The following is a 10,359-nucleotide window of genomic DNA, read 5'->3' on the forward strand; positions in this document are numbered from 1 at the left end:
AGTAAGTTTAAGGCCTTATATTTTCAGGTACAATGGCCCCAAACTTGGTGATATCATGCTGGAAATTGGTCAGTCGAGTCTTCACCTCTTGACAATCACACACTGTGAAGGGTGTGACATTTCATGCAACGCTGTTGCCGTAGCAACCAAATATCGCCATGAAAAACAAAGCCCTTTCTGACAGGTTAGGAATACTCCAATGCTCACAAAAATTACCACACACATCACCATTGACCCAAGGAACAACACTGTATGCATCTCGGCACTGCACATGCTATAGCGCCCCCTACAGTATTTTTAACAAACAGCCCCCCCAGCACGTTTCACCTACATCCATGAAATTTGGGAGGCTTATAGAGCACATCAGGACGCACAAAAAAGCCTCTTGGAGCCATGTCCTAAACCCAACAGGAAGTCGGCCATCTTGGATTAATTGTGAGATTTTTGATGATTTTTCTCATTTTTGAGAGTTAATACCTCCTAGGGGATCATTCCAGGAGACCTGAAATTTTGTCAGTCCACACAGCAGGACTTGGTTTGGAAAAGTTATCAAAAGTTTAACCAGAAGCCAAATGGCGTGGCCATGGCGACCATCAGCGTTTTGATGCTTCGCCATGAAACAACAACTGCTGTATAACTCTCCTCTGCATGCTCCAATCTGCCTCAAACTTTCCATGTGTGATCACAATCCAATCCTGATCACATCTACAGGCCAACAGACACTCTCAGTTGCAGCGCCACCTGTTGGAGGGACAATAAATGCTGTATAACTGGCCTCTACATGATCAAATCAGCCTGAAAATTTTCATGAGTGATCAGAATCCAGCCCTCATCACATCCACTGTTTGAAATACACTCTGAGTTACACCGCCACCTGGTAGTGGATGGGCAGGAAATGCTGTATAACTAGTCTGAACATGCTCCAATCTGGCTGAAATTTTACGTGTCATTAAACTCTGGTCCAGATGTGATTCAGAGGCCGACACACACTCTCAGTCACAGTGCCACCTGGTGAACGTGCATGGATTCGCCGACCAGCGTGGATGCGAGGACCCGTCCATCGCTGCTTGCAGCTTTAATTCTGTTTTGATCTGTCTCCCTTTGGCTCCCTCTGTCTGTCGTCTCTTTCCCTCTTGACTCTCTCGTCCCTGTGTCTTACTCTCTCTGCTCGCCTGCCAACACTCAGCTGATTACTGCAGTGTGAGTCACATGCAATAATCAGCTCACCTGCCAGCAATATCTCCTCCTCATTATTTAAACCCTGTTCAGTGTTTTAGTTGCTGTTGGATCATAGATGCTGGTCCCCACCAAACCTGCCACCTCTGGACTTACTCAGCTCATAGATTCTTCTGCTCTCCCCCATCTTGGACTCTGTTGTTCTCCTGTCAGTTTTTGGACTTTCCCCAGCCTGTCTTGCCCCCTTGGTTTTCAGTTCCCCAATAGTGTGTGTACCTCTCCTTAGCTCTAGTGTGTTAAAGCTGTTTTGTTTTGTAGTATTTAGTGTAGTTTGGTTTTTGCTCTTCCTCCCCAGTTCAACTCTCTGTTTATATAGTAGTTTGGATTCTCGTTTAATAAACAACTTCAATTATTCACCTATCTGCCAGTCTCCCTTCGTCTGTGCCTGGGTTCTCCAGAGCCCCCCCGTAACAAATCCAATGTTGGTTTTCTTCCACACATTAGAGATATAAATGTATCTTTATTTATGTGTAAGTAAATTAACTGACTGCTGTAAACTTTCATACAAACCAGTCACTCTGCATGTTCTGTACAACCTTATTGTTTAATTAGAATAATGATCATCACTGTTTCATGGCATCTCGCCCTCAGTCGCTGATATTAAAATGCAATGTTCAGTGTTGGACAGCAGATGTCACCATATTGACTATCAAAGCTCCAAAGCAGAGAACTATTTTCACCTCAGTGGTTTTAAAGCGGTTTCTTGTTTCAGAAGGATTTGTTTCCTTCATCCTGACAATATATTTAAATGGAGAGAACAGGGAAATAAAAACAAATTGGCCATCAGTGGAGCAGTTACTTCACTACACATGTCCCTTTCCACCACACACACATCCTCAAAGATTGTCCACGACCTGCTCACCAATGTGATGTGGAGGATTGAACAGACAGGAGGAGTCAAACATCCAGAATGGTAAAGTAGCAAAAACGGGAACAACGTTAGAGGCCTTTTACAGCAAATGGCAAATACAGCAGCACTGAAACCTTGAAATCTGTTGTCAGGAATAGTTCTTATTTCTACTGCCTGCAGTCTGTTCTGTGAACACCAACCTCAATGGACAAAATTTTCACCTCCTCACAGATACTAATCTACCCTCTTTGTGTGCTCATGAAGTCCTTGATTGTCTGGTTAGAGGAGCTGAGGACAGACAGGAGAGAGGAGGAAGCTGCAGGAGGGAGGATGGATGAAGAAATTCTCCATTGGATTCATACAAAGAGACAGGAAATGTAGCTTTCAGGTTTATTTCATGTTAGTGAATTATAGTTGCAAGTAAGAAGATTATGTTTGTTTTTAGCTATTATTTGGCTTTCTAACATGATGTGACACATGTGAAGCCAGTTCAGATCGTTACACAATTTCCTGAACCAACAACTGTGAAAGACAAAATGAGACAGCATTATTGACAGGAGAACTTCCTTAAATTGATGCCCATTGCAGTAATCGTTCATGTTCTGTCAAATACTCAGTAAACGGTGTTCAGTAAAATATAGAGGATGAAACATCTGCTGTTGGAACTGGATAACGGTGTATATTAGGTAATATTCAAAGGATTTAAAGATCACTACGAGACTGGGAGGATGAAAGTTGGACATCATATGACAGAGAGAGACAAATAATACAACATGAAGAGAAAGGAAAATTTTATTATATAATGTCAAAGCTTCAGTCACTTATAAAATTAGATAAAATAACCTCGATGGCTCCTGTTTTCTAGCAAGTTGAAGTTCAGTGCAGCGCTGCAGCAGCAGAATGATCTCCTTCATTTTCATAGTTGACTGTGACACCACCAGTGTCAGCAACAAAATGAACCTGTGAAATAAAACACAACAAATACTGTTGTGAAGAAGAAGAAGCTTCAAGAAGCCTCTAAAATGACAAGTAAAGAGTTCAGTATGTTTCAGTCAAACTGAGTCTACAGCATTGTCAGTACACATCCAAAGATAAATAGTCACACTTTAGTATGAATTATAGTCTGTCACCATATCAGAGTAATGATTGTATGTTTAGACAGTCTCTCCTCAAAGACATTTATTATAAATATGTTAAATATGTTATATGTTGCTATTGAGAAGAAGAAAAGTATTTTATATATCAGATCAGTTTAGTTTTTTTCAACTCACACTGGTGTCTTCAGGGAGTTTTTTCCTTCCTGGAAAAAGAAATGAAACAAACAATTACATTTTAATGGTGTGGTTTATGTGATCTGGTCCTGTTCTGATGTGAATTACCTCTACATGTGATCACAACAACTGTGATTCCAATCATCAGGACCAGTGTTGTAATGCGAAACGTCAACATGATGTAGTAGATGGATGAAGTTGGAGACTGATCTGAGGTCAGGAGGTGAAAACATGTCAGTTCATTAAGTACACACTTTAATCAGAGAGTAAAGCAAATCAACCGTCAACACATAGTTTAAAAAATATCTTAAAAAATATGATGTAATTCTGTATGATAAGTCTTGTAACTACAATATTTGCATTTTATGTTCACATGTTACCAGAATCTTGTGTTAATTTTATTTTTCTGTGTGTTACCTGTGATGACAGGTGAATAGTGGGCATCTATCTTCACAAGGACATTTACACTACTGGGAGAAGGGAGGGATGCTTTTGCTTTTTTGTAATAAAATTGTCTCTCAGGTCAAATTTGAGATAAAAATGTGAAAATGACAAAACAACAAACACAATGTGAATCTGTGTGTGGCGTAGGAGCAATTTTACATGGTTGGTCACTGTAAAGTTACTCCTGGAGGCATCTCAGTCTCCCAAACATTTTCATATCTGGATTTGTGATTTTAATTAGTGTGATGAAAAAACTGACACTGAACACATCATGAAAACATTTATTTATTTTTTTCTGCAATATCTGCTTTTTCTGATACGGTCTACTCTCTCAGCTACCAAAGCAAAACCACTTCATGGATTCATCAGCCAAATGTTTTAGATCTAGTTTTTTAGCCCTCCTTACTCCATAAAGTATTATTATTGTCATTAGTAGTAGTAGTACATGTTACTATGCTCACATGTCCAATGCAATGTAACATAGAAAATTAGGTCTTTGAAATATGCAAAATTTCTATCTAAACCTATCAGTAAAGTCATATTATCATACATCATTTATGATATCATCTAAAATGAACAGTTTATTCTTATAATTTTAACTCTCATCATAAGTGTTTGTTCAATAAATGCAGTTTACTTTGTTTTTTCAAAAGTACATGTTTTAATTTTAACATTTAACATATTTTTTTAGCATTTAAGATCTGATAAATATACAAATATATAATAGAAATTATTTCCATGTGGATTTGGGTGTACAAAACTCACACTACACCTAAAATTAACATCCCATTCTCACACTACAAGATTCTTTTCACATAAAAATTAGAATAAACACAACTATCAATGGCACTTTTCTGCAATATTGAGTTGTTTTACTGACATCCAAACATCTTTATAGATTTTCCATTGATTTTACGCATGAAGATGTGTAAAATAATGAAAAATTAAGTGTTGAAACAACATTTTAAATGCTGTTAAAGAGAACAAAAACAGATCTTTCATAAGAAATTATTGCTTATTTTTTCCTCAGATTCGGTCTGCCAGCTCGGACTGAGGTCTCCGTAACATTTCCGTCGTCAACCTCTAGTATAGCGGAAGACACTGAATCTCTGTTGTAGAGCCAGTTAATGGAGAAGCATGTGGTGTCAGACAAGGAAACATCTGTAGTAGACATAGCGGCTTCCACTGATGCTGGCTGTAAAAAAAAAAAAAAATCAAAACGTACAAATGAACAACAAACTTGTTATAAATCTGTGTGTCTCTGTGTAAAAGAACACTTCAGCGTTTTCATGGTGTGCTAAGAAAGACGAAACTAAAATACTTTCTGAAGTCATGAGTATTAACAATTTGTGGAAGGCTGTTACAACTATTCTGATTATAATATTTGTTGCTGTTGTTCTGGTTTTTTTTTTAGCGTTTTACAGAAAATACAGATATAAATATAAATATGAGGAGTAAATCCGAGTAATTATCTTCAAACTGAAGCACAAAAATTAGGGTTATTACCACTGAAGACATCTGCAGTCCGGTCTCTTCAGACAGAGTTGTTGTCTCTGTTACAGAACCATACAGATGATGAAATTTCCTCTTGAGTTGCTGGGTAAAGAGTGACGCCTGAAACAGCATCAGTCAGTATCCACACTGTAAACAAATATCTACGCAGTACTAGGTCTTCATGTGTGTGTAAATTCGTTGGAAATCACCTTACATTCACACTCTTCACATTTATGAATGTATTCATGGGAAACTTACGTCACTGATGACCAAAGGACTTACACACGTGGACAAAATTGTTGGTACCCCTCAGTTAAAGAAGGAAAAACCCACAATTCTCACTGAAATCACTTGAAACTCACAAAAGTAACAATAAATAAAAATTTATTGAAAATTAAATAATCAAAAACAGCCATCACTTTTGAATTGTTGATTAACATAATTATTTAAAAAAACAAACTAATGAAACAGGCCTGGACAAAAATGATGGTACCTCTATAAAAGATTGAAAACTATTTGACCAGAGTGACATGATTAACTCAGGTGTCATTTAATTGACATCACAGGTGTTTCCAAACTCATAATCAGTCAGTCTGCCTATTTAAAGGGAGACAAGTAGTCACCCTGCTGTTTGGTGAAAAGGTGTGTACCACACTGAACATGGACAACAGAAAGCGAAGGAGAGAATTGTCCCAGGACATCCGAAAAAAATGATAGACAAACATCTTAAAGGTAAAGGCTATAAGACCATCTCTAAACAGCTTGAAGTTCCTGTGACAACAGTGGCTCATATTATTCAGAAGTTCAAGACCCACGAGACAGTAGCCAACCTCCCTGGACGTGGCCGCAAGAGGAAAATTGATGACAAATTGAAGAGACGGATCGTTGGAATTGTATCCAAAGAGCCCAGAGCAACCTCCAAAGAAATTAAAGGTGAACTCCAAGGCCAAGGTACATCAGTGTCAGATCGCACCATTCGTCGTTGTTTGAGCCAAAGTGGACTTCATGGGAGACGACCAAGGAGGACACCACTGCTGAAAAAAACTCATAAAAAAGCAAGACTGGAATTTGCAAAAATGCATGTTGACAAGCCACAAAGCTTCTGGGAGAATGTCCTTTGGACAGATGAGACCAAACTGGAGCTTTTTGGTAAGGCACATCAACTCTATGTTCATAGACTCAAAAACCAAGCATACGAAGAAAAGAACACTGTCCCTATGGTGAAACATGGAGGAGGCTCAGTAATGTTTTGGGGCTGCTTTGCTGCATCTGGCACAGGGTGTCTTGAAAGTGTGCAAGGTACGATGAAATCTGAAGACTATCAAGGCATTCTGGAGAGAAATGTGCTGCCTAGTGTCAGAAAGCTTGGTCTCAGTCGCAGGTCATGGGTCTTCCAACAGGACAACGATCCAAAACACACAGCCAAAAACACCCAAGAATGGCTGAGAGAAAAGCGTTGGACTATTCTAAAGTGGCCTTCTATGAGCCCAGATCTGAATCCCATTCAACATATGTGGAAGGAGCTGAAACATGCCATTTGGAGAAGACACCCATCAAACCTGAGACAACTGGAGCTGTTTGCTCATGAGGAGTGGGCCAAAATACCTGTTGACAGCTGCAGAACGCTCATTGACAAATACAGAAATCGTTTAATTGCAGTGATTGCCTCAAAAGGTTGTGCAACAAAATATTAAGTTATGGGTACCATCATTTTTGTCCAGCCCTGTTTCATTAGTTTGTTTTTTTAAATAATTATGTTAATCAACAATTCAAAAGTGATGGCTGATTTTGATTATTTAATTTTCAATACATTTTTATTTATTGTTACTTTTGTGAGTTTCAAGTGATTTCAGTGAGAATTATGGGTTTTTCCTTCTTTAACTGAGGGGTACCAACAATTTTGTCCACATGTGTATTGTCCAGACATCACACACTCATCCATGGCTGCACAATGAAACATCATCAGTCATAGCATTTTGCTTCCTTTATTTGATAGTACACATTTTGCAACATTTCAGTGTATGAACTTGAATCAATTTGAAACTGGCACAAATTCAAAGTTGGAAACCTTGAACAACTATAGCAGCTTCTGCTGTTGCAATTCTTTATCACGTTAAAAACTCTGCAAGTTTGTAAATGAGTGAAAAACACAGTCTGCTTGGAATAATTTGACATGGTGTTTTGGTACAAAACAGTGAAACATGTTCAAATTCTGTCAGAAATAACATTTTCTGTCGCTGCATCGCACCACCAGAAGTCATTTCAGTAAATCTGAACCTCGTAGCAGGTCACAGAATGCAGTTGTCTCGGTATAACACTCATCCTGACTGGATTCAATGCATTGATCTTCATCTTTTCAGTGCGCAGTTTTAACCACTCGGCCAGCAACAACAAAGAGCCTTCAATGGACAGAAACTGAGTCTGGGAGTGATGAATTTTGTCTGTGTTTCTTGTTGGATTGATGTCTCCAAGAACGAGGGATTTACTTTTGTTCCAGTCAATATTATCTGCTGGTAGGACTCACTCGTCCTCAGCAGCAGCAGGGACGGAGCTTTGTCTCCGACGTGGTGGAGCTGAAGTGTCGATTTGTGACCCACCGTGAGGACAGAGTCAGCAGAGACACTGGCTGGATGTTTGAAATCCTCGTGTGTTGTGTTCGGATGCAGATTGTGCTTTGTGATCTCATGAAATTGTTGTGCTTCTAAAAGTGTCGGAAGTTTATGTGACTGATGAATGATTGAGAAGTGACGACATCCATAAAAGTGAAGGACAAAATTGAGAAGTTGATTTTGTATCAGCGAAGTGTACAGCTGCAAGTGTGATTAAATGAAGTGGTGTGTTTTGTAAAAAAGTGATGAGTGATCTTTACTTGGGCTGCACAGTGGAGTACTGGTTAGCACTTTCGCCTTGCAGCAAGAAGATTCGTGGTTCAAATCCCGGCCTGGGCCTGGGATCTTTCTGCATGGAGTTTACATGTTTTCCCTGTGCATGCGTGGGTTTTCTCCGGGCACTCCGGCTTCCTCCCACAGTCCAAAAATATGCTGAGGTTAATTGATTACTCTAAATTGCCCGTAGGTGTGAATGTGAGTGTGATTGTTTGTCTGTATATGTAGCCCCGCGACAGACTGGTGACTTGTCCAGGGTGTCCCCTGCCTTCGCCCAAGTCAGCTGGGATAGACTCCAGCGATCCTAGTGAGGATAAAGCGGTGTATAGAGAATGGATGGATGATTTTTACTTTGAGTCAGCTCCATTTCAGAAACACTAAATGTTTCCAAATTATATATATATATATATATATATATATATATAAAAAACCAGATTTAAGATAAACTGCAAAATTCAGAGTCTGCTCTAAAAGAGTGAGACTGAGCCAGCCGCTGGGATGTGAGCACACCAGTAGGGCAGGGTTCAACACTTGTTTTTGTACAGCTGCTTCTCTTCCGCATCAAGAGTCAGCTGAGGTGTTTCAAGCACATCCCACCAGGAGGAGATCCAGGACACACTGGAGCAATTGTGCCTCGGAATGCTTCAATGTCCCCCCTTAAGATCTGGAGGAGGTAGTTGGGTAGAGTCTCAACCCATGAAAAACCAGCAACTAATACATCCTGCTAACACCTAATGTGTTTGTCCCTCTTTCTCACCGAGCTCTCTTACTGTCCAAAAAATGTTACAAGTACTTGTGAACACTAGTGGACACTATTGTTACGCCGTCGAGGAACATGGCAGAGTTATGTGACGATCGGCATACGTTTGTCTGTTAATCTGTCTGTGCGCAACATCACTCAAAAACTGACAAACGATTTAGATGAAATTTTCAGGGAAGGTCAGAAATGACACAAGGACCACCTCATTAGAATTTGGCAGTGACGTGGCTTATAGTTTTGATCCAAAAATTTCTGTATCATTGCAAGATAGCGCCACGGCGTCACTGTAACCATGACAAGTGAACATGTGTGAGCTGCCTGCATTAATTCACACAAGGTCACATGATTCGCTATTCATACACACGTGGACAAAATTGTTGGTACCCCTCAGTTAAACAAGGAAAAACCCACAATTCTCACTGAAATCACTTGAAACTCACAAAAGTAACAATAAATAAAAATTTATTGAAAATTAAATAATCAAAATCAGCAATCACTTTTGAATTGTTGATTAACATAATTATTTAAAAAAACAAACTAATGAAATAGGGCTGGACAAAAATGATGGTACCCATAACTTAATATTTTGTTGCACAACCTTTTGAGGCAATCACTGCAATTAAACGATTTCTGTATTTGTCAATGAGCGTTCTGCAGCTGTCAACAGGTATTTTGGCCCACTCCTCATGAGCAAACAGCTCCAGTTGTCTCAGGTTTGATGGGTGTCTTCTCCAAATGGCATGTTTCAGCTCCTTCCACATATGTTGAATGGGATTCAGATCTGGGCTCATAGAAGGCCACTTTAGAATAGTCCAACGCTTTTCTCTCAGCCATTCTTGGCTGTTTTTGGCTGTGTGTTTTGGATCGTTGTCCTGTTGGAAGACCCATGACCTGCGACTGAGACCAAGCTTTCTGACACTCGGCAGCACATTTCTCTCCAGAATGCCTTGATAGTCTTCAGATTTCATCGTACCTTGCACACTTTCAAGACACCCTGTGCCAGATGCAGCAAAGCAGCCCCAAAACATTACTGAGCCTCCTCCATGTTTCACCATAGGGACAGTGTTCTTTTCTTCATATGCTTGGTTTTTGAGTCTATGAACATAGAGTTGATGTGCCTTACCAAAAAGCTCCAGTTTGGTCTCATCTGTCCAAAGGACATTCTCCCAGAAGCTTTGTGGCTTGTCAACATGCATTTTTGCAAATTCCAGTCTGGCTTTTTTATGAGTTTTTTTCAGCAGTGGTGTCCTCCTTGGTCGTCTCCCATGAAGTCCACTTTGGCTCAAACAACGACGAATGGTGCGATCTGACACTGATGTACCTTGGCCTTGGAGTTCACCTTTAATTTCTTTGGAGGTTGCTCTGGGCTCTTTGGATACAATTAGAACGATCCGTCTCTTCAATTTGTCATCAATTTTC

This window comes from Acanthochromis polyacanthus, chromosome 16, assembly GCF_021347895.1.
Source record: "Acanthochromis polyacanthus isolate Apoly-LR-REF ecotype Palm Island chromosome 16, KAUST_Apoly_ChrSc, whole genome shotgun sequence".
NCBI classification, from domain to species: domain Eukaryota; kingdom Metazoa; phylum Chordata; class Actinopteri; family Pomacentridae; genus Acanthochromis; species Acanthochromis polyacanthus.